Below are 25705 nucleotides of genomic sequence, written 5' to 3' on the forward strand. Positions count from 1 at the left end.
AGAACATTACAAACTGTCCTTAGGACACTTTGATTACCAAAAGCACAATGTACAGTAACTTGTTTATCTTGCACTTTGATCGTTGTGATGTGTCTTTTAATGATGTACTTAACCCTTTGGTTTTTATGTATTTTTGACTTTCGTGTTGTTCTATTTTAAAGATTGCAATAAACGTATCCTGAAAAAGTATAAAAATTCTGTCTTGTCTGTCTTCGTGTCAAAAATGACATACTTTGCACTACCATAGCTACCTCTACTGTCTCTGCTCCCTCTTCCTCCACAGTTAAGGTATCGACGAAAACTTAGATCGTACCAGTTGGGAGGCCTTGTATCTTCGTCATTCCTTTAACATGTTAATTGCCAGACCTAAAGTTCAGGCAAAACTGAATTTGTCAACAGTTTGATCGAACATAAACTTCATTTGATCGATCGATCGTCCTTCTCAAGCAATCGTATGGTGTTACAAAGATTGCCAATCGGTGTACAATATCTTGCGAGAAATTCAAGGTGATTCCATAGTGTTTGTGGAATGCATTCCTGGTGAAGACGATGTGATCGTGTACGGCCCCAGTCAAACCCAAGTGATCATCTTCGACGACATGTTAGAAGAATACGAAGAAGGAATTAAACCGTTTTTTACGCGCAACACCCAAACTTCGTTTCAACAAAATAAAGCCCATCGCACCAGCAGTCTCAATGCTAATTACGTGGTCTTGTTTAAAGTTCCTAGAGATAAATCGCAAGTGCAAGTCTTAGCCAAACAGTTAGGAATACCTTGGCTGTCTCATGCGTACGACTATGCCACTCAAACCCCACACGAAGATTTACTTGTGGATTTAACACCCACAACCCTCGATTATTTGGGATTTCGTACGCAACTGTTTCACCACTGGTGCCAAGAACGAGGGTTCGCCGTGCAAACGTCCCCGTCGTCGACTTAACAACAACAACAACAAAATTCTTTAAAAAGCTCGGACACCTTGGGTCTGTCTCATACAGCGTTAACATGACATTCTCTCAGTCTCATCTTCCCGTCAAATTATTTCGTGCCTTGTACGGCATTAGTCACGAATAAAGTCCATAAATGCGTGCTCGTGTCTTAGAAGCCAGTCTCATAGAAGTCATACGAAGGTTTACGGTGACAGCACGCCAATTACTTCAAGGCATCATTCACATTCTACATCAAATCAAAGTCCCTTTTGACAGAAACAAAGTAGCTTTGACGCAACTGGGAGATCCCCACATCGACACTCAAACCAAAAAGGAAATCATTTTAAAACCTGAAGGTAGCGGTTCTCAAGGAGGTGTCATCATTCGCGTCCTCTTAAAATGAGATCCCAATGCCTCCAAAGTCATCTACAAGAAAAAAGCCCCCCCCCCCCCACCAAAAAAAAATGCCAAACAAACCCAGAATAATAAAAAGAGCAACGGTGTCAAGACTATGTTACAGCCACAGAAAAATAAAAGTCTCCAGAAAAAGAAAGCACCCAGAAAACAGCTTCTACCCGCAAGAGAGGCACTTCGACCAGGACGTCACCTTACATTCGCAAACCACGACCAGTGGCGACGGTGACCACGTCTCCAGTAACCTCGGGTTCTTCCACTTCTCCGTTGCTGATGATGCCTGCCAAGTCCGATTTGACACCCGTTCTTCCTCATTTGATGAAACAATGGAAATCCGCGTCTTCAAGAACTTCTCTTCCAGCGGTAACATCCTCCGCCTCTTTAGCTGCAGTATCAGCTGATCACAAACTACCTGCCCCCAAAATTAAAGTTCAAGAGAGATCGGACAGTTTACAGAGTTTACTGGACTTATCCAAGCAAAAACTGTCCTGGTTTAGTCTGTTGCGGACCACTCCACGATGCGTGATACCTGCCATCAAGTTGATACGACGTAAAGACAATCAGTGGGGACTCATTCCATTATATAAAAGACGTGCGGTCAAAAATGGGAATCAGTATTTTTTTGTCCCGGAACAAACAAAGATGTCACCCTCCAAAAGCCATCCCTCTAATACCCCAATGGAAATAAAAGGAAAGAAAAGGAAAGGACTTCCTCCTCGTTTAGCTAAACATTGGGACTTATTTTCGGTCCTGTCCAAAGCCCTCCAACCATGCGAAAAATTCATTCAAATTGGCTTCAAAGGTGTCGTCGATACTGTGTGTGAATATTGTCTGAACATCTTGAAAAACACGATACCTTTGTCTCCACATAAGAAAGAATGCTTTAGCCAAGCATCGACACGTTCTTCGCCAAATACTCCAAAAGGAAATTTCTGTCCGTCAAAAGAGAAAGATGTTGGTCCGACGAGGAGGAATTTTTTCCATGTTGTCAGGACCCATGCTGAAAGAAGTATTTTGAACAATGCTGGGAGGACTCATGGGAGTCAGACAAGAAAGGACAAAGAAAATAAAAGGGACCTCTTGTGTTCAACAAATCTCAGACATAACCTATGGAATCTGATGGAAGGACGAAAACTGAGTTTAGTACCTTACAAACGATTGATTGTAAGACCGAAGGACCCCGCATTTACCTCCCAATTTTTAATTTCAGCTACAACAGGAATTGCAATCGTTGACGGATCGCAGCGATTTGTAAGAAACGGAAAATTCTCAACGGTACGGTGATGTGTTTCAGCGACTTCAGCTCTTTCACTAGAAAGCTTTAGACGAAACAGCTCTATCAACTTTGAAGGATTTTAAGGCTCTGATGAAATGTCCATCATGACAACCACCGCTACTACCAGTGACCAAAACAGAAAAATGAGAAGAAGAGTTTCAGATGACCACCTCTTCTTCCACAGAAGATAAAATTAAGGTGAAGACAGAAATGAAACATGAACCGATTACCCCTGTTCACAAATCCTCCTCCTCGACACCTATCTCTTGCCGAACACTCAAAAATTACAATCAGAGAAAAATACCACAGGAAACAAAGAGTAGCATCAGTCAAGAGTGAGTGGCTTATTAACAAATATGGAGAAGATGTTAGCTAGCATTTACTACAATCCAGCCGATCGTGCTGCCAAAACTAGACGGAAAAGTGCAACAGTTGTTACAAGAACAAGCCACGTACACCTTACACAAACCCATTCCACGAAATTTTATCAGAAGTCGCACCCGAATGCAAAACATAGATCATCAATGGCAAGCCGATTTAGCCAATGTCTCTTATTTGACCACGTACAATCATGGCTACAAATATTTGTTTTGTGTCATCAACTTCTTTTCCAAATTTGCCTGAGTCGTGTCATTGACTTCCGCATCGAGCACTGAATTAGTGCAATCACTCGAACTGGTGTTGAAACAAAGTAGTTTTCACCCTCTTCGATGGCAAACCGACAAAGGTACCGAATTTCTGAACCAAGCTTTCCAAAAAGAATTATAGAAACGTGACATTCATTTTTTACCACTGAGAATCCAGAAACCAAAGCCACCATCGTGAAACGTTTTCAACGCACCTTGAAAGAACACATGTGGAAATATTTTACGCATCAACAAACTCTCAAGTACATCGACGTCTTAACGCACCCTGTCCAGGCGTACATCTAATCTTACCATCGGAGCATCAGATGTGCCCCAGAAGAATTGACCCCGACAACGAAGTGACCGTTTTTGAGCGCCTGTTTTGTTCGTCCTCGACAGTGGCTGTCCCCAAGAAAGATGGAGTGTTGGCAGCAGAAGATTGGGTGCGCATTGGCAAAACCAAACGCACTTTCTACATGGTTACTTACCCAACTGGACCACCGAATTGTTTTGTGTCCCACTGTAAAAGTGTGCGACCGTCATCCTGCCGTCTATAAATCGGAATACATGAATGGGAAAGTGTTAAAAGGAACGTTTTACTTGCTCGAGTTACACTACGTGACTAAAAAGAAGACGAAATGAACGACATCGAAGGCATTCTCGAACGGAGAACCCGTAAAGTGAGAAGACTGCCACTACCACATTGACCACTCTTTGACCCTGTTCTTCTCTGCAAGATCTACAAAATCATTCAAGTGGGTGTGGTGTGGAGAATGTGTGCCTAAAACGCAAATCGTGTTTTTCTGCCAAATACTTGTAGTATATTGTGTCAACAAGGAGACAAACGATTGTGGACCATTTTACTGGGCAGTTGCATCAGTTACCTTCTTCCCATTCCTTCCCAACACCAGTCACCACCCCAATAACAATCGCCACAATAACCCTCTGTTAGATACTCCTCTCACTTCGAGTGACCCCTCGGACAGCAGAACCCTGGAATTATGAATAACAACAACCAATTTTACTTAAGGTGACAGTTCCATGGAGGTCAATAATAATTTGCTTGAAAATTGTTTGTTTTATTGTTGATTATTGATTGTTAGTTGTTTGAAAAAAAAGGATGTGTTTTGAAAAACTGTCTGTCGTTTGTTTTCAATTTTTTCAGTATACATGCTCTTTGACTTCTCTCAATCCCTCACCCTAAAATCAACTATCATAGCGTTCGGACCCAAGACAAATCGCAGGGATGTTTTCTATTGCGTCCGCACTTGAACCGTATAAAGCGAGGTCGTCTCCAGTCTGATCATTGGAACTCAACACAAACTCCCCCTCTCCATTACTTGTCTACTTCGATGGTTATTCTTACCCACTCCTAGAGTACATAAATAAACATAGCTTTTGCAGTAATTGCAAGGCACTTGGACATTACGCTAACAAGTGTAAGAATATGAACCTTTGTGATACCTGTTATAGCAAATGCACATTTACATGCCAGAAATGTGCAAACTGCAACGGACTCTATCACCCCATCTCCAAGGACTGCCAGTACACCAGGAGAGAAGAAGAAATACCCCTACTCATGAATGAACAGGACTTATCATACCTAAAAGCAAAAGCTTCAACGCACTTGCAAAATACCTCGCATGAAAAGTAGCCAGCGCTACAACGCTCTGCTATCCCTAACCCTAACCCCGCCCCTACCCACGCCCAACCCAGTCCCCCAAAACAGGTGACAAAGGGACCCTCCCCTTACCCTCAATCGATAATATGAAACAGGTAAAGACCCATTAAAAATGAAAGCAATGCGAATAACAACACCATCAAATCAACTAACTCTGACATATCAACCTTCATTCAGGAGGTATGACCGACCAGTCTGACCATGGTATAATCAGCAGCGAACAGAGCAGCAAGCAAATAATGCAAACATCAATGGAGCTAGCGACAAGAGACAAGTCCCGCCCACGCGTTGAGTGGACTGAGATGCCTTGGTCTCTTAGTAGCCTCCAGTTGGAGCTTAAGAGCACAGGAAAGCATGACAACATTGCTCTTAATATGGGACAAAAAAGTTGAAGTAAGGAAAAGGCCCAGGACTCGAAAAGATGGAAAAAATCAGCAACGACAGTGGGAGGAACATACTCAGTCAGTGAGCAGCCCACCATTAACGACTCAACAAGACAATAAACCCCAGCAGCCGACCGAGCCACGTAGAACAACCTCCCCAACTAAAGGAGTAGAAGCTCATTTAGGGACCAGGCCAAAGGTCTTGACTGCCCAGTAAAAGTAGGACCACGTTCTAGAAAAACCACTGCCATCATTACTACCACCACCACAACCACAACGATACCACCAACCACTGGAAACATTTGCGAGTATAGTATCCCAACCTCCAAAAAGCAAAACAGCTCCAAAAAGGCAGAATACAAACCGTGAGGTTCAAACGGATATTAGTATGGTTACCATCAGTGAACACCACCGAAGAACCACAATAACAGTTGAAACAACGGTTGAATCAGACTTGCAAATCTCGTCTTCCTCTAACGAAGAAGAGCATAAAGAACGAAAGGATGGGGAGGTTGAAGGTGAAAAGGGGGAAGAAATAGATCCGGAGATGTTAGAAGAGGAAGAGGAATTTTCCTCAATGAGACAAGGGCTTTTAGTCATTGGACTAGGAGAAGCCCTGGAGTGCACAAAGAATGCAGGCAATTACATTAATGCTGTCAAATATCTTGCCTGAAGAACTCTAAAAACCAGGAAGCCAAGACTCCAGCACTGGCAGTATAGAATCAGAATCCTCTCCCAGGGATATCATCAGGCGTGGTAACAACATCCCCTTTCCAGTCTGGTGGAAGCTGTTGACTATTTGTCAGAAAGACGCGGATATGAGGCGTTCCCTGTACAGACCAGCGAAGAACCACTAAGCGCGGCAGAATGCAGAAAAGAAGACCGCCGTGGAACTTTCAAACTGCCTTCATAAAAACAGCCCTTTTAAGGGCTTTCAAAATGCCTCATTATTTCAGGGATTCCAGTTTGGCTTGGAATCCCGATTCCATTTAACCACAAATACTGGTCTGATCCTTTATTTACCGTTCAAAATTGAAACCGATACCTGATATTGATTAAGATTAGGGTATTATATTATGTACACTATGCAATAGTTAAGTCGTTTAGTACGGCAATAGGAAAATATTAGTCTACTTAATATTGCTTGACTCTAATTACAATTGTGGCTAACACAGAATTGGCTATATGGAATACCAATAATTATAAAACTGGGAAGAATTTGACATAAAGTAGGCCATGGCGTTTCAGGTACGTTCCGGCGACGCTTGGTCCTCCCTTCCTGCTCTGACATTAAAAGCCGAGTGTGTGGGCCGATTCCCACTATTCTATAAATCAGGTGCCCCGATGAGCGTGTACGCACGGAACCGGGGTGACGTCATAAGATGAGTGCCCAATCGTACCAGACGTCTTATCCTGCAGTAATACAAACATTTATTTACTTTGAGTGTGTGTTGGGTCCAATCCCACTCATGACAGCCTTCCATATAGGTCGAAAGGGACTTAATGTCCCACGACCTGTCGGCTAAATCAAACAGCACTCTATGAGTGCATTGATGCGTTGGGGGAAGTAGCACTATTCCTTCCCCCTCGAAAAATCTATCAGCCCCCTGTGGGAGCATTAACTAGTCTTAAATGCCTCTAGGGCGCAAACGATTTTAATTTAAATTCAGTCAGTCAGTCAGTCTGACCATTCAAAGTATGGATCAAGAGAGCAGCGAGCAACACATAATCATCGAGCATACCATATATGAAAGTACTTATCCCATAACAAGAACTGATAGCGATACGAGGATTAGGCCTAAATATTGCATCAGGATGGAGCATTCGAACTCAAACAAGATGGACTACACTCTTGCCAATTTGGGAAGAAAGTTCACAAAGTAATAACTAGAGGAAGCAAACGAGGAAATCGCGGATAACTAGTAACGTCAACAATATTAGAACACATGCTAGACTTGCACCAACAGAGACTCAACATAACAATGGAAAAACAACCCTGGAAGCCCGTCTTAACTTGCCAATAACAACGACAACTGTCCCGTGAACAACACTCAAGCAGAAGCACCCCAAAGGGACAAGGAGGCAAAAATGAAAATACCAGAGGCAACTAGAGGGGTAGAGGCAAAGGAGGTTATCCGAATCGAAGGGAAAATTATCGAGAATACGAAAGAAAACTCTAAAAGCATGAATCAAGGACTAAGGAAAATGTCTTCAGTAATCCAAGCAGAAACTCTCCCTATTCCAACACAAATTTCAGCAACAATGAACTTTCGTCTCGTCTGTCAGCTGATTAAAGACAGAACGAATGCTATGATCGCAATTTCTGAGAAAATAAATCATATTCCTATCGATTTCATACAGGTATATCTCGATGAAAGGTCGTTCACGTTTTCTCGGCCAGCTAGTAAGCGGCTACACCAAATGGTGTCTGCGAATTTTCAACTTTTCGATAGCGAATGGACACTGACCCTACAGCCCAACATAAATATCTAAATATCAAAAATGGGGTGACAGAGGTCAGAGGAAACTTGAACTAACCTATCTCATACACCTACAAAGTATCCATCTTTACCAACCTTAACACCCAACTGCTAGTTACAATTATTGAAACGGCGGTGTAAACTAAAACTATTCGCACAGCTGAAATCCGCCGGTGGGGTCGGGTGGCGAAGTGGTTGCGGAGGTAGTATACGTTTTACCGCCCAAGTAGGGTGTGTACCGCGAAACGCAGGCTGATGCTGAACCTGCACCCATCACCCACTACTGCACCATGGGTGGGTCGGGAGTGTGAATCGTTAAGCAATTCAGTGGAGCGACAGATAGAAAAGTAGGTCAATTTCCAAACCCCTCATTTATAAAAACAGCTGATCATGATGCTATCGGACGCCCCTCTTGGTATGGCTGGGTGGGGAATTAGGTGCGGTGGTAGTATACGGTTTAGGGGTGTGTATTTCCAAGCGCGGGCTGATGCTGCACCTGCACCTATCACCTACTACAGCATCCTCTGTAGTCCGGAAATATGAACCGCTAAGCAATGTAGTAGGTGGTTGGTAGCCAATTCTCCCTCAGTACCAATACTCTCTCTCTCTCTTAAAATTTATGGCATGGTGGATCATTTAAATATAGGAATCAAAACTGGCCTACAACCTTAGATATTATATATTATAAGGTGGCTTAAATCCAAGCCATCAGGACCCGCTGCTCAAAGCGGCAACGGCTTGACCAATAACTTGTTAAATTTAATGTAAGAACTTAAAATTAGATCTATAAAGTGGCTAAAAGCCCAAAGCCATCAGGACCAGCTGCACAATGTGGCATCTAAAATTATATAATTAAGATGTATGACCTCTATATTTAGAATTATAAGGTGGTTAAAACCCAGCCACCAGCCCCCCACCCCACCCCCCGCACAAGGCGGAAAAGTGTATAACTAGAGTATGATACCATAAATATTAACTGGCTAAGTATGATCCCATAAATATTAACTAAGTAAATCCCCCTAAAATAGACTAGGAAGATCCATTATGTCACCTATATCCTACAAACAGCACAAACAATGATTTTCCAAATTAGAAATACGTTAAGGCGACACCATTTAACATTCGGAAAATTGGGAACAAAACAAAAACTATCCCGGATGTAAGGCACATTCCTCCCACTCAGTCTGACATATCCTTGTCTCTGCCTGACATGTATTATATAAGTGTGTGCATGTGGGCCACTCCCACTCAACACAAGTCCCCTGAGACATCAATCTCTCGAAAATCCGACTAATCAAATAGCACTTTTTAAGTGCTTTAATGCGTTGGGGGACGTGGCTCCATACCGTCACCCTCGAAACAATCAATCAGCCCCATTTGGAGCATTAACCAGTCGTACATGCCCGTATGGGCGAATATGACTTTAATTAAACGACCGACTGACCGATAGGACCACAGCTGGTACTGTGACGAAGTTACATGATGGGGTTATGGAAAGCATAATGCACTAGCTGACAAAGGGACCAGCAGAATTGTGGCAGAACAAAGACAGTTGTCCGTCAATACCTACACGACAACGGGTCTCTACTATTAATAATAGTGGAGTATACTGAAGTTAGTAAAAGGAACCTTACTCTAAAGTACTCTAGCAAAAGTAAATACCATCTAGGAAGATAGCGGTCCAGTCGTCGATATGGACCCTCAGGAGAGGCCTTTTCAAGAGAGGGACCAGTGACGAATGTGAAACTGGACGATAGCTCACCGTGAACCAAGTGATGCCTTACATCTGACGACCCCGTGCATACTCGATATCACTGGACAACAAATTTTTACAAAAGTCATGTTACTGAAATAAAATTAGTCAATTCTTATCAATTTTTATGTGCTGAACACGAATATGACAGTCAAATTGCAAAATTGGCTCTAGTTTTTTTGTAATCTGCAAGAAATTAATGTTTACATAACGAAATGCATTCCAATAGTAAAAGGTCAACTGTAATAGCCTACCTATAAAAAATCAAGTCATTGACTACATCTTAGATTTCTTCGCCTGTCTCTTGTACAGCTGTTCGGGAGCATCTCTGAGGAGTGTCCAGCAGTAGTCAGCCAGCATTGTAGTGGATCATTTTCCCTGGTATCTTTGTTCCATTGTTGCGATATCTTGATGAAAACGTTCGCCGTGTTCATCACTAACAATACCACAGTTGCTAGGAAAGAAATCCAAATGGGAATGAAGGAAGTGAATCTTTAGAGACATATTGCAGCCAAGTTTCTTATACTTCATCAACATGTCTTCTACTAGTTCCTTATAGTTTTCTGCCCTAACATTTCCGAGGAAGTTTGTAGAAACTAGGCGAAAAGCATTCCATGCTTGTTTCGCGTCACCTTCCAGCAAGTTGTTGAACCGGTCATCTTTGAAAAGCTCTCGAATCTGAGGACCCACAAAAACTCCCTCTTTAATCTTTGCTTCGCTGAGTCGAGGGAATTTTTCATGCAGGTATCGGAATGCTGGCAAAGTCTGGTCAATGGCTTTCACGAAGTTCTTCATCAAACCTAGTTTGATGTGAAGGGGTGGTAGCAAGATTTTCTGAGCCTCAACCAGAGCTGGGTGTTGGATATTCTTCTCTCCAATGGCTACATTCTGCCTGTGAGTCCATTCCTTCCTCATGTAGTGCATTTCCCTTGCTCGGCTATCCCACTCGCATAAGAAACACATGTATTTTGTATATCCTTGCTGCAGTCCCATTAAAAGGGCAACTACCTTCAAATCACCACAGAGGTGCCAGCTGTACTTGTTATACTCAATGGAATTCAGTAGCTGCCTTAAGTTATCGTATGTCTCTTTCATGTGGACAGCATACGCTACTGGAATAGATGGAAGAATGTTTCCATTGTGCAAAAGCACAGCCTTGAGACTCAGTTTCGAAGAGTCCACAAATAGTCTCCATTCTTGTGGGTCATGAGTGATTTTTAAAGCATTCATGAGGCCCTCAATATTGGAACAGAATATCAGATTACTTTCCTTTCTGAAGAAAGGCTCCAATTGCTGGTGGCGCTTTCGATATGCAGTAATTGTGACATCTTCTTCTAGAAGATTCCATTGTTGGAGTCTTGATCCTAGCAATTCTGCCTTGTTCTTTGATAAGTCCAAATCACGAATCAGGTCATTTAGTTCTTCCTGTGTTATTCTGTGTGGGGTTGATGATGCACCACAGTGAAAATCTGGATCACTGCATGCTGATGGACCAGGAGAAGAACAGGTCGACTCACCTTTGTCTTCGTCAGATGAATCAAGAGAATATTCTGCTGGAGGTTCTGGAATAGGAAGTCCCTCACCATGTGGAACTGGTCTCAATGCAGACGGAATGTTTGGGTAGACTATTCTCGACTTCTTTCGCTTCGTTATTCCGCCGGAAAGAGGAGGAACCAAGCAGAAGTAACAGTCATTTAGGTGGTTGCTTGGCTCTCTCCACACCATTGGGACTGCAAACGGCATTGATGACCTTTTGCAATTCAACCACTGTGAAAGCTGTGTTGTACATGTAGCACAGCATATATGCGGAGCCCAAGGCTTGTCTTGGTCACCAACCTTGCATCCGAAGTAAAGATGATATGCCTTCTTCACTTGAGAATTGATACTTTTCTTCTGGTTGGCAAATGTCACTTCCCCACAAATATAGCAAAAATTGTCCGCGGTATTAACACACTTTCGAGGCATTACTGTTCTTTATTGTACGTAAATGGATAAAATAATAAGTTTTATGTAACAGTAGCTTGAACTGTCTCGCACAACGTCTAAAATATTTTAAATGCTGAACCTATCTGATTGGGCTTTATATAGTACACTGCTTACGTCAGCTTCAGCAGCCGCCTGGCATTAGTATAATAGGCCTACACATGTATAGTACATTGCTGATGTCAACTTACTTCAGCAGCCGCATGGCATTAGTACTGCATTGCATCAGAAAATGATGCAGTCAACTGTGGATGATGTGAGCATGATGGTATTATGCAATGTTACATCATTATTCCGGATGTTGCTGCAGTCCTACTGGAGAAATTTACACAGTGAAACATAGAAAATGAGGTATATGAATATCTTCAAAACGAGAGCCAATACAAATTTTTCACGGTTATATTCGTGTTCGGCACACCAAAATACTACAGATTAGGGCCTTTTCAAGTCAGTAATGATTTCACTGTTGACCAGTGTATTGAAAAAGTCGAGCAGCCTACCAGAATTACTTAGAAAATCATGGAGTTTCCATTTGGCTGGAAACTGCTTTAGATAAAATCTCTATCTTAGAACCTAATTTGATCATTTCAAAACCGACATCAAAATGTCATTACTGTTTTATTCTTTATGCGTGATACAAAATATTTTGCAGCCATTTTGATTTAACCGATTGGTATTAGATCGAAGAAATAAGATGGCCGCTATCGCTTAACCGGCTTGAAGCTGCTGTTCCGTTTTCTAATGCCGTTTTCACGATATTTGTGCTTGTTGCCTGTTTTCATCTACGTTATTGTGTTCATTATGTATTGGCTGTTAAATTCGTATGTGTTTCTTGATCTCTTTGTTTTGGAAATGAGTACAATTAGACTTTTCTCAGCTGTCTTGCTCCACTGTTTTTTAACAAACCGCCATCACGTGATACTCACCAGTCAACCCGTTAATGCTACGATGGACCCTCATTAAATGCTTTAAATGATCACTCCTTGGCTCTCCACACTACATTCTGCTCTAGACTAAACGAACTAGGACTACATTTATCATTACCTAAATGTAAACAGAAACGGAAAAAGAAACTTTGTTTCAAAGCTAGCCGGCGTAGAACAGGAAGAAGAATTCCAGTTATCTCCCTTACTTTGGCTCAACAATTTAAAAAAAGTTCGACCGTTAATTTAGATAACCTAATTCAAATCCCAATTAATTCGTCAACCTTGTGTCAACTATCCAAGAGATACATCTGCATATTGCATTATTTAATGCCCATTCAGTAGGACCACCGGAAAAGCGCACAGAAATAGTTAATTTTATCAACGACCAGAATATTGACACCTTTTTTCTGACAGAAACATGGCTAAAAACATCAGGCGATGAGCCCATGTGTGTGGATCTAACACTCACTGGTTACTCCATCAAATCATTCCCCTGTAATTCTCGCGGAGGTGGAATTGCTGTCATCACGAAGAACTCCGTGATAAAACGTCTTAACCACACCACAACATTCAATTTCGACGACACATCGTTTGAACTAGTCCAAACCACACTCACACTGGAGCAAAGGTCAGTCCATTTTCTGCCTATACCGGCCTCCTCCTAAAAAGCTGGTGATTCTCTCTTTTTTGAGCAGTTTCCGAATCTCCTGGACTATGGAAATTCGATAGGTGGCAACCTGATTATTCTTGAAGATTTAAACTTTCAATTTGACTGTCCCGGAAACCCAAATACATAAAAACTCATAGATTCCATTAATGTTTTCAACCTCAAAAAATCAGTTAACCAACCCACCCATAAACATGGTCACATTTTAGACTGGATTCTTCATAGACCTGATATAAAATTCTACGGTCCTCCCTGGTATCCCATGACCTTGCATCACCTCTACATTATAAGTCATCTTGATGTATTAGTCCCTAACCCTCCACCTTTATCTGCTACTAAGAGAAAACTCCGTATGATAAATAGAACCAAACTAATGAACGACACCCAAGCTAACCTAAAGACTTGCTTACCTCCTACCGCAGAACAACTTGATAAATGCCTGCGTTCATTGCTTGACAAGCATGCTCCAGCTACCAAGTGCAAAGTACCATTTCAAAAGTGTTCTCCATGGTATAGCAGTGTTAGGGACCAGTTTCGCACTGCTAAAAGAGACCGCCGTAAAGCTGAGAGGCTTTGGCTTTCCACCAGACTGACTATTCATAAGCAAATCTATGAAGCCGCTAAGAAGAATGTCACAAATATAGTCCATGCAGCGAAATCAGCCCACTGCACTACTAAGATCATGGAAAGTTCCAGCTGCAAAGAGCTTTTCGAGATTACTAACAAGTTAATGTCAAGGAACAAATCTACACCACTTCCAAATACCTTCTCTCCAGTCGACCTTCCGGATATGTTTGCAAATTTCTTCGTGACAAAGTATAAACCATTAGAGATAAGCTTGACACCACAATTTCAATTGACTCGTCGTCACCATACAGTTGGGATACAGACTTTGAGCGGCAACCATTAGCAGCATTGGAACCTGTCTCTATGGATTTTGTACGTACAATCCTGATGAAGAGTGCACCAAAGTCATGTGTGCTTCATCCAATTCCAACATCACTGCTGCTTGAGTGCTTAGATCCAGTATTGCCTTCACTAACTGATGTTATTAATACCTCTCTCTCATCCGGGGAATTCCCATCATTTTTAAAAACTGCCATTGTAACGCCTCTGCTGAAGAAACCAACACTAGACCATAACGATTTAAAGAACTACCGCCCAGTTTCTAATCTCCCATTCATATCAAAACTCTTAGAAAAGGTTGTTCTATCCCAGCTTGTATCTCATCTAAATTCAACCAGCCTTTTTAGCCATGTACAATCTGCATATCGCCCTTGCCACAGTACTGAAACTACGCTTCTAAAAGTAGTTAATGACATTTCCTCTGCGTTGGATAGCGAAAATAGATCATGATATATTACTTCACCGTCACCAGCATGCATTTGGCATTCATGATACAGCCTTACTGTGGTTCACGTCCTACTTGGTCAACAGGACACAAATTGTATCTGCAAATGGAATACACTCCAGCCCAGTTGATCTATGTTGTGGTGTTCCACAGGGGTCTGTTCTTGGACCTGTTCTCTTCATTCTGTACACTCATTCGCTCTCAAGTGTCATAGATCATCATCCAGTGTCTCACCAATTGTACGCTGATGACACCCAAATATACAAATCTAGCCACCCAGCTGAAGTTGATGACACCATCCAAGGTGTAGAGAGGTGCATTTCTGATGTGAAATCATGGATGACATGTAACACGCTGCAGATAAATGATGATAAAACTGAGACCATTCTAATCACAGCACAAAGACTTTCTCATTCACATTCTTTACCTCAAGCAATGAATATCAGCAACACCAACATTAAATTCACACAATCAGTACGAAACCTAGGTGTTACTCTGGACAGTACACTCACATTGCACCAACATGTCATGAACATATGCAAGGCTGCATATCTTGAGCTGAGACGCATCAGCTCAGTTCGCAAATATCTTTCAGTTGATGCCACTAAAACACGTGTGTGTTCATTAGTACTTTCAAGACTGGACTATTGTAACTCAATTCTGTCTGGTTCATCTCAATATTTGCTCCAGAAACTTCAAAAAGTTTAAAACACAGCTGCTCGAAACATACTTAGAGTACTACGATCAGAGCACACCTCCCCGCTGCTCTGTACCCTACACTGGCTATCCATTCGATCAAGAATCAAACACAAAATTTGTTCTCTGTGCTACGTTTCACTTTCGGACTCTAATCCAACATACCTATCCGACCTCACCCATGTGTACACACCAGCAAGATACTTACGCTCCTCTTCTGACAATCGTATACTCATTATTCCAAGTATGAAAACAAAGTCATATGGACAGCGTTCTTTTGCATACCAGGGCCCAGCAACGTGGAATGTATTGCCCACTGAACTTAGACACAAAGACACAGGGATCCCATTCAAGAGGGCTCTCAAAACTCACTTATTTCGACTGCAAGAACAAACGTGAAGACCTAATAATGTTTCCTACTTTAAATATTCGCAGCATGTTTTTTTTAATGTTTTCTAATTTTATGGTGTTTGTTTTTGTAATCATATTATTACATGTTTTTTTATCTTATAGGTTTTGTCTAATGTTGAAAAGCGCTTAGAGCTTCTAAAGATTAGGCGCTATACAAGGTCCTCAATATTATTATTATTATTATCATTATTATTATTATTATTATTATTATTATTATTATTATTACGATGTAAACTTTGTACACAAAATTCCAACTTTATTTATTTATGAATCATTTTAAAAAATTTTAGACTCAGCCTATTGGATTAATTGCACAGGTGGCAGTAGTGAATACGGCCACCGTAGGGACAAGGGGACTTACCATTAAAAACAGGGTAAAACCACTATGGGGACTATGTAAATTTAACATGGGCGATATTGTCATACCACTATAGGGACAATGCGAATTTAACATGGGAATAGAGTTTGGGCTTGTCTAGGGACAAGGGAAATTGAACAGGGTGGGCCTGTTGAGCGTCAAGGGAAATGGAACACGGTCGGGACCCTATTTTAATAGGGTCCCGACCTTATGGGTCTTTGGAAATGGAACATGGGAAATTGAAACAGGGAGGGTCTCTATTTTTTTGGAAAAAAAAGGGGTAGGCAATGAAAGTCAAGGTCTTTTCGAGACTTATGAGTGGCCATGAAAAGGGCCTTTGGTTTTATGTTAATATACCCTTAATATTAACATAAAGGGCATCTGTGAGATCTTCTTCTTCTTCTCAAGCTGCGCCTGACTGCAGGGCCATATACTAAGACTCTCTTGAGGCATCCTTGCCTCTCCACATATATCCTTCGTATCCACAGGCTGGTGTCTGTCCTGTGGACAACTGTCCACTTGGATCGGACATACATCGGTATGTCCGTCCGGAACATCATGGAAGAAACGAGAGTTGATGATTCGACTGTGGTCCACATGTTGGGGGTGTCGAGAACAGGTGAAGGAATGCAGTGAACTGCGATTATTTATAGGGAGAGGAAGGATTGAAACGGATTGAATTCATTGACCAATCCAAACACGCGTTACAAAATTCAGTCAGCCCACGTCCAATCCGAAGAGAGCAGTCTGTGACGTCACATGTCCTATATAGATTCGATAGCGCCTGTGCTCAGTCAATTCATAAGACAGTTTTTCAACATGACGGAAACTCAGAAAACGATAAATTGGGGTGCACCAGCCGTGGAGACTACCCAAGGGAACCCGGTCTTACTTTCAGAAGAGGTGAATTGGGATTTTGTGGATTTTCTTACCTCGCAAGAATTTGTTCCGGAACCTTCGTCACCTTCTCCTTCATTACCATACGTGGAAAATTTTAGACAGAGACAGAAAGAAGAATTGGAGAAATTTATACATCAGCAAAAGGAAGCGGAACAAGCTTTCTCCTACAGCAACAGCAACAAGAAGAAGAGGTAAGAAAAAAACAACAAGAAGAAGCAGCAGCAGCAGCAAAGAAACAAGGGTGTGAAAGTCAAACGGTCACGGTACTGTTAGACATTTTAGTGGAGTTAAGAAGTTTGAAACAAATGTATCCGACTTCTTTATTACGACCGAAGAGAATACGACCTTCCGGAGCTAAACACGTCAACCCTGTGACTAAGCCTACCGTACCACCCTTAGTGATTTCAACCAAATCATCATCATCAACAACAGTACGCAGTCCAGAAATAGGCCTTGGCAGTGGTAAAGGCTTAAGACAGTTAAAGTTGATTGCTTAAACTCACTCCTACCCCCCAAAGGCCCTTTCAGGGCCACCCATGTCTCTCGAAAAGAGATAGACTTTCAGTTGCCAATAACTCAAAAAAAAAAAAAAACCATTTTACCCCTATAGTACGTGTCTGTGTATGAGTGCGTGAGTGTAGCTTCTTATTTTAAAATCAAAACCCAAAGACACTTACCTTTATCTCTAACTTATTATTTTATAAATATTTAAAATCCAATTCACAATTCACAACATAACACTTTAAAAAGTTCATAGACTTCTTCTGTCTAATTTTTCACTCTCTCTCTCTGTTTATTGAATTTCTTCACCCTCACAGTCTTTTCCTCCTCTTCATCCTCACTTTCTTCCCTTCTTCTTTTCTTCTCCTCTTTCTTTTTCTTCACCTGTATGCTTTCTTCCTCTTCTTCTTCTTCCTCTTCTTCTTCCTCTTCAGAATCCCTCTCTTCTTCTGACTCCTCTTGATTCTTAGGGCAATCTGGAGACCAATGTCATTTTTCTTGACAATAATAACAGGTATCTTGACTTTGTCTCTTTTAACCCCTGTTTTGCTTTTTTGACGGCCTGGACACTCTGAAGACCAATGCTCTTTCTTCTGACAGATATAGCAAGTATCTTGACTTTTATCTCGAAAGGAAGGAGAGTAGTCCCTCGACTGGTCTGAAGAGAATTTTCTAATGACCCCTCGCAAAGCTCTGATGAAATGTTCGATTTGGCTAGTCTCTTCCATCGTTGTGCTCGGTTAGAGAGTGAAATGAATAGTGAAAGGACAAGACACACGCCATTTTATATACGCTGGTCTGCCATGACTATAAATTAGTCCATGGTGTTTAAATTTTAGTCATTTGACGTTTTGCACTCAAGATGAAACGATCCAATTCATTTGAGAAGAAAGAAGAAAGTAAGAGGCAGAAACGTGATCAATCGCCTCGTACCAGGCCTGAAGTCTTGGCACAAATTCATGCCAGTGATTTTGAAGAGGACATGAGTGAACCAGAATCCAAGCCCAGAGAGTTTCCCTCTAAACAAAGTTCACCACCCTTAGCCAACCCTGAAAAGTACTATTCCATTCGAGAGACAGAAAGGCGCTCCTCTAGAAAATTTACAACCACGGCTTACAAATACACGGTGAAGTTTAAAGATTTCAAGTCCGAAGCACCGTTAGAGAAAGCAGAAGGGTTCATGACCGAGATGTGGGATTATTTGCTTACCACACTCAAGCGACAATGTCAGCCAAAAGAAGACGATCGCTTGAGACTTTCCATACAACACGACGGCTTGAAATCCCCTGTTTGGATCGAGTTTAGTAGCCCTGCACAATTGACCCATTCCAAAGTCATGGAGAAAATTCAACACGTACAACAATCTAATGATCAGTTTGACATCACCGATGGAAAAGCCACACTGGACATGACCCACGTCTCTCCTCCTCAAGGGACTGGACGCAAAAAGATGTTATTGGTGGACGAGCTTCGCAGCATTAAGTGTAGCCTCGTCCGAATTAACAACCATCAAGACCAGATCTGTTTAGCCAGGGCCATCGTGGTGGGACGAACCTATGTCAACAAAAACGACACGGCAGAATGGAAAAGAGCCTGGGAGAACATTCGAAAATCGGACCGAGCCAAACAACGAAACGAAGCAGAACTCCTGTTACAACAAGCCGGCTTGCCCAAAGACAAACCCTGTGGCATTCCTGAAATGCAAAAATTGCATCGAACGTTACGGAGATTGTCATCGTCATGCCGCGGTGATGGCTCACAATTTCTCCGGATACGATGGAAAGTTTCTTTTGAGATACTATACGGAACATGGTACCGAGCGTCCTAAAGTCACTTTGAACGGAGCCAAAATCATTTTCATGCAAGTGGGACAAGTGCAGTTTAAAGATTCGATGAGCTATTTGGCCATGCCTTTGAGTCGAATGCCTAAAACGTTTGGAATGACAGAAATGGCTAAAGGGTACTTTCCACACTTTTTCAATACGGAAGCCAATCAACATGCCATTCTAGCCCATTTGCCTGAGGCTCACTATTACGACCCCGACAACATGCGTACCAAACAACGAGAAGTTTTCTACGCTTGGTACCAGGTCCATGCCTCCGACCCTTTCGACTTTCAGGAAGAAATGTTAAAGTATTGTCGTTCCGACGTGGACATTTTACGGCGTTGCTGTGGAAAATTTCGAGAACTGTTCATGGAACATGGAGGTGTCGATCCTTTGAAAGAAGCTTGCACCATTGCCAAAGCGTGTTCCTTAGTCTACGGGCAACGATTCATGCCTGAAAACACCGTGGCTGTCATCAGTCCTCAAACGACCAACTATGTCAAACGTCAATACTCGGTCATAACCCTACGCTGGTTACATTACTTGTGCGACAAGGAAGACAAATGGATTCAGCATGCCCGCAACGGAGTGGGCGAAAAGACTATTGGAACGCATTCGGTCGATGGCTGGGCTTAGAAAACCCCAAGATCGTGTACGAGTTTAACGGTTGCTTATTTCACGGATGTCCCGTCTGTTACCCTGACCGTGGCACTAAAAATCAGTTTTACAACAAACGATGGAAGAATTGTACCAGGCCACATGTCAGCGACGCCTAAAGTTAGAACAGGAAGGATACCAAGTAGTGGAAATGTGGGAACACGAGTACGATCAACGTTTGAAAACCGATCCCGAGTTTAAAAGCATCGTGGAAAGTTACCAGTTCATGGAGCCCCTGAACTCGAGTGATAGTTTGTACGGAGGAAGGACCAATGCCACCTGTTTGCTGTACCAAGCCGACAAAGAGAAAGGAGAAGAAATCAAATACTTGGACGTGTGTTCGCTGTATCCCTATGTGTGAAAATATTGTCACTTTCCTGCAGGGCACCCACAACTGCTGACGGAACACATCGACCCGAAAAACATTCGACAATACGAAGGTTTGATGAAGTGCAAAGTTTTGCCTCCCACCGAGTTGTACCATCCCGTCTTACCTCACCATTGCCAAGACAAACTGATGTTTCCTTTGTGCCGTACTTGTGCTGAAACGTGCAACCAGGAAGAACGTGCCTTGACGGAAACCTGGGTCAGCGTAGAATTGTTCAAAGCTCTGGACATGGGATACCAACTGTTAGAAGTATACGAAATTTGCCACTTTCCCAAGACACAACAATACCACAAGGGTGACCCCACGCAGAAAGGCATTTTCGCAGACTACGTGGATGCCTTTTTGAAACTAAAGCAAGAAGCCAGTGGCTATCCTTCCTGGTGTCACACTCCCGAAGACCAAAAGATATTCAAAGAGAAAAACTGGGCACAAGAAGGCATCGAGAAAAACGAAGGCAGGCGATCGTTTGCCAAAGTGATGTTGCTTGTGGGGTAAAATGGAAAAACGACGGTGTTTACCCAAGACGGAATATTTGACAGATCTTTCCAGCTACTTTCAGATGATTCACGACAAAGCCAAATTCATGAAACACGTGGACGTCGTTAGCGAGGATTGGATCTTAGTCAATTACGAAGAAGATCTGGACTTTGTAGAAGCTGACCCCTTTGGAAATGTCATCATTGCAGCTTACGTGACAGCTCATGCTTGCTTAAAACTGTACGAAGCTTTAGAACTGTTAGGGAAACGTGTCCTGTACTTTGACATGGACAGTTGCATTTACATCGATCACTCGAGTCAACAGCACCTTGACATCGAAGGAGACCGTTTAGGAGCCTGGACAGACGAACATCCCGACGACAAGATTCTAAGTTTCGCCAGTGGCGGTCCTAAAAATTACGACTACGAATACCGGGAGAAGTAAGGAGAAGTGCACACGAAGTGTAAAGTGAAAGGATTGACTCTGAATTATCGTACCAGTCGAGTGGTGAACTTTGGCGTATTGAAAGAAGCCTTACACTCTGGAAAAGATGACCACTTTAAAGTGACCACCTATCAACCGAACAAGATTGTACGTTTACCCACTCACCACATCGTCAGTCGATCCCTGGAAAAAGTCTATCAAATCGTGTACCAGAAGCGAGTGCGACTTCCCAATCACTTCACCTTACCGTATGGACATGTTGATATTGGTCTGTATATAAAAAGGAACCCTAGGCAAGATCGATAGTTCATTGTGACTACCAAGACCAAGCGAACAAGATGAATCTTTTGAAAGAGACATCGTTCCAGTTTGGGGATTGTAAAAAAGTTTTATCTTCCCCTAGTGTGACTAACATTGGATGGATAAGACCCATGCATTGCGACGGAAAATGTCCGGAAGGAAACTGCAAGTGTCCATGCGGTTACCATTGTAATTGCGTAACGGAGTTTGCAGATGAGTGCGATTGTGAGCCTTGTGATGGGAACGATGCTGTACGTTGTGACCTTAGCGATGCCGTAAAGCATCATGGGAACTTTGTTCTCACTACCCCTATCATGGAAAGTGATGCTGTACGCGTCAAACCTGAGGGATGCGAAATCGATGCCACTCGTCCTCTTGGACACTTTACTGGGTATCGTTTTAAAGGTGGATGTCCACCTTCACGTCTACCCCTCTATGGATGTCATCCAGCCCTGAGCAAACTCCTATCGATGTCACCCTATCCTCATCGAAACGAACCTGTGAAAGACGAATATTCGTTCCCTGTGCGTTTGTCGGAATACTGCGACTTTGAAAATCGTCTTCAATCGTTCAAAGGAAAATGGCCTAAGTATCTGGGAGGACCGACCCCCGAAGAATTAGCCAGAGCCGGATTTTTCTACTTAGGCGAAGGGGATAGAGTCAGGTTCTTCAGTTGCGGTGTGTCATTTCACCACTGGGAACCGCAAGATTCGGCCTACCTAGAACATGCTCGATGGTCACCGAATTGTCATTACTTACCCTTATTGGGACCGAGACATTGAAGTAACTTACCATGTCGTTGAAGAAGAAACCAGATTGGTTAGGAGTTAAATATTGGACATCACCGAGACCAGTATTTAAACTCCATTTCAAAAACGATTTTGAATCATTACCTAAAGAACTGCAAGAGAAGATTTACAAGGAAGTTTGGCAGGGACTTGCCAGAGTGAAATCTCAATGGGTAACTGTAGAACTTTTGTGTCGAGAAATTCACAAGAGGAAAGTGAAAAAGTCAACCAGTGTGTTAGATTTCTCTGGGTCAAGGGTGCATTCATCCTATTATATCGCTTTAGACCGTTTACATCAAAAAGAGTTCAATGAGATTCTTGGACGTTACCCTGAATGGCAGTGGTCAGAAATTACTCACTATGTGGATTACTTTTGCTCTAGGAGAAGATTGTGAATTGTACGGACTGACCTATTCATGGATACTTTACAAGAGACCATTCGTGATTTGCCTGTGGAGTTGAGAGAACGCATTTACCGAGAGCTGGTCAAAATACAAGTGAAACGTAAAGAACAATTACATCCGTTACATCACCGGTGTTTGAACCACTGGTACCTGAATGCTATACAAGGACTGATTCAATTGAAAGTGTTCCATTGGACAGACATTGATCAACGACCCCCTGGTTTAAAAAAGGATTGATTTGCTATTGATGATTCTATGTACTACATTGTAAACTTACTGCATCGAATTCCAGAGGAAGAGTTAACGAATTCCCAACATCTTTTACACAATGTCAACTTAGTGAAAGAGGAAACTTCTGAACGAATTGTAATGTGTAAATTAGTGATTAAACGATTTAGATTCGACAATGAATTAAAACCATGTCTGTGCAAACGGTACATTTCTTGTGTCAGAAAGAGGATTTAGTATGACCTATTCATAGGTACTTTACAAGAGAACATTCGTGCTTTGCCTGTGGAGTTGAGAGAACGAATTTACCGAGAACTGGTCAAAATACAAGTCAAACGTAAAGAACAATTGCATCCGTTACGTCACCAGATGTTTAACCATTGGTACCTGAATGGTATAAAAGGACTGATTCGTCAGAAATTGTTCCAGTGGTCAGACCTTGTTCAACACTTTGAGTTAGTGAATGAACGAAATGTTCATCATTTTGGTTACTTCGAGATTCACCTAGTGCAACACATTGAGGAAGACGAGTTAAAGGATTACCAACATATTTTACGTGGAATCTACTTAGAGGAAGAGGAAACTTCCAAACGAACTTTGAAGTTTAGGTTACAGTATGCAAGATTTAGATTCCCAACTGGAGAACGAAGATCTCTGGATAGAAAGCATGTGTATTGCTTCCGAAACAAAGAGACTATAAAAACAGGAATCCATGCCACGACGTATGTCACATGTGATTGAACAGATTCCGTGGAAGGAACTCAATGACCATATTCAAACCGTGGATCATTACCATTAATTATTACAAGAACTGTATCCAATCAATTTGGAACGACGCATAGTGTGAGTGTTAGTGACTTGTTTTCTGGGATTTCGTTTACCAGCCGATTCCTTGTGGACTCTTTACGAACAGTACTTACCACCCAAATGTCCTTAAATGGTCACGAAAGACTCCTTTTGCTCAAAGCCTTACGTTTTCATCTGGATACTTCTAGACCTCTACAGGAAAAAAGATTCGTCAACTTTTAGCTACCCAAGACGTGTATGACGATGTGTGTGTAGCTTGTGACTTACACCCCCATTGGACAGATGTCCGTGCCTGAAAAAAGGGGATTTTGAGGCTTGGACCCAAGAAGTGGCCCAGTATGCACGAGAGTTGCTAAGTAAAAAGTCACTTTTCAACCAGTGTTAGTGACAGTGCCAGAAGAACCCGTCACCCAGGACAGGACTGTCGTGGACAGGCCTCAAAGACCCTTTCTGGAGGACACTTGTGTGACCTTAGTCCCTATAGAACTGGTCAGAACATTACCCAAAACACGTTGTTCAGAAACTTGTTTTTATTCCACGTTGATGGTTTTCATGTGCCTTTTATCGTTGTACTTAAGCCTTTGGCTTTTATGTATTTTTGTCTTTCGTATTCATGTTTAAAACATTCAATAAACATGTCCTGAAAAAAGTATATAAACTCTTGTCTTGTCTGTTTTCGTGTCACAACTGACATTCCTGACACTATGGCTACTTCTGCTCCCTCTTCCTCTACTGTCAAAGTCATCGACGAACACTTAGATCGTGCCAGTTAGGAGGCTTTGTATCTTCGCCATCCCTTTAACATCCTCATTGCTGGACCTAGCGGTTCAGGCAAAACTGAATTCGTCAAACGTTTGATCGAACATAAACATCATTTGATCGATCGACCAACTCAGCGCATCGTGTGGTGATACAAAGAGTGGCAATCGGCGTACAGCCTCTTGCGAGAAAGTCAAGGCGATTCCATCGTGTTTGTGGAAGGCATTCCTAAAGAAGACGACATAATCGTGTCTGACTCCCGTCAAACCCATTTGGTCATTTTCGACGACATGTTAGGAGAAGACGAAGAAGAAATTAAACTGTGGTTCACGCGCAAAGGGCATCATCGTAATGCCAGTGTCGTTTACATCGCAAGTGCAAGTCTTAGCTAAACAATTAACGCCTTGTCTGAATCAGGCGTACGACGATGCCACTCAAACTCCACACGCCTATTTACTCGTCGATTTGAAACCTACGACCCCCGATGATTTGCGATTTCGTACCCAATTGTTTCACCACTGGTGCCAAGATGGAGGTCCTGTCCTGTACACGTCTCCGTCTTCGACTTAATTTCACTCCAAAAAAAATCTATAAAAACCTCGGACACTTTTGTCGTCTGTCTCACACAGTGTGAACATGACGTCCCTTCAGTCGCATCTTCCCGTCAAATTGATTCGTGCCTTGTATGGCATCAGTCGAGAAAAAAATCCACAAATACGGGCTCGTGTCTTAGAAGCCAGTCTCTAAGATGTCTTACGATGGTTCACGGTGACAGTACATCAATTACTGCAAGGGATCATTCAGATTCCTCATCAAACCAAACGCTTTTTAGATCGAGACAAAGTCGCTCTGACCCAACTGGCCGATCCCTGCATCAACACTCAAACCAAAAAACAAATCATTTTGAAGCCTGGAGGGAGCGGTACTCTAGGAGGGGTCATCATTCGCTCTCCTTTAAGATGGGATCCTAATGCTCCCAAAGTACTCCCCAAGAAAAAAGCCAAACGAAGTTCCAAGAAGAAGAAAAAGAGCCACGGTGGCAAGACCAGGTCCCCAAGGAGACCCGTGTCTCCAAGAACTTCTCCAGTGGCGGGACCCTCCTCTTACCAGTCACCACCTCGGAAAAAGAAAAGCCCCCAGAAAAAGAAGCAGAGAAAAAGTCCCCCAAAAAAAGAAAAGTCCACAGAAAACTAGTCGCAAGAGAGGCACTTCGGCCAGGACGCAACCTTACACTCGCAAACCACGACCTGCAACGACGGTGACCGCGTTTCCGGTAGCCTCAGGTTCATT

This window comes from Sinohyriopsis cumingii, chromosome 1 (genome assembly GCF_028554795.1).
Source record: "Sinohyriopsis cumingii isolate HCF-2022 chromosome 1, ASM2855479v2, whole genome shotgun sequence".
Classification (NCBI taxonomy): domain Eukaryota; kingdom Metazoa; phylum Mollusca; class Bivalvia; order Unionida; family Unionidae; genus Sinohyriopsis; species Sinohyriopsis cumingii.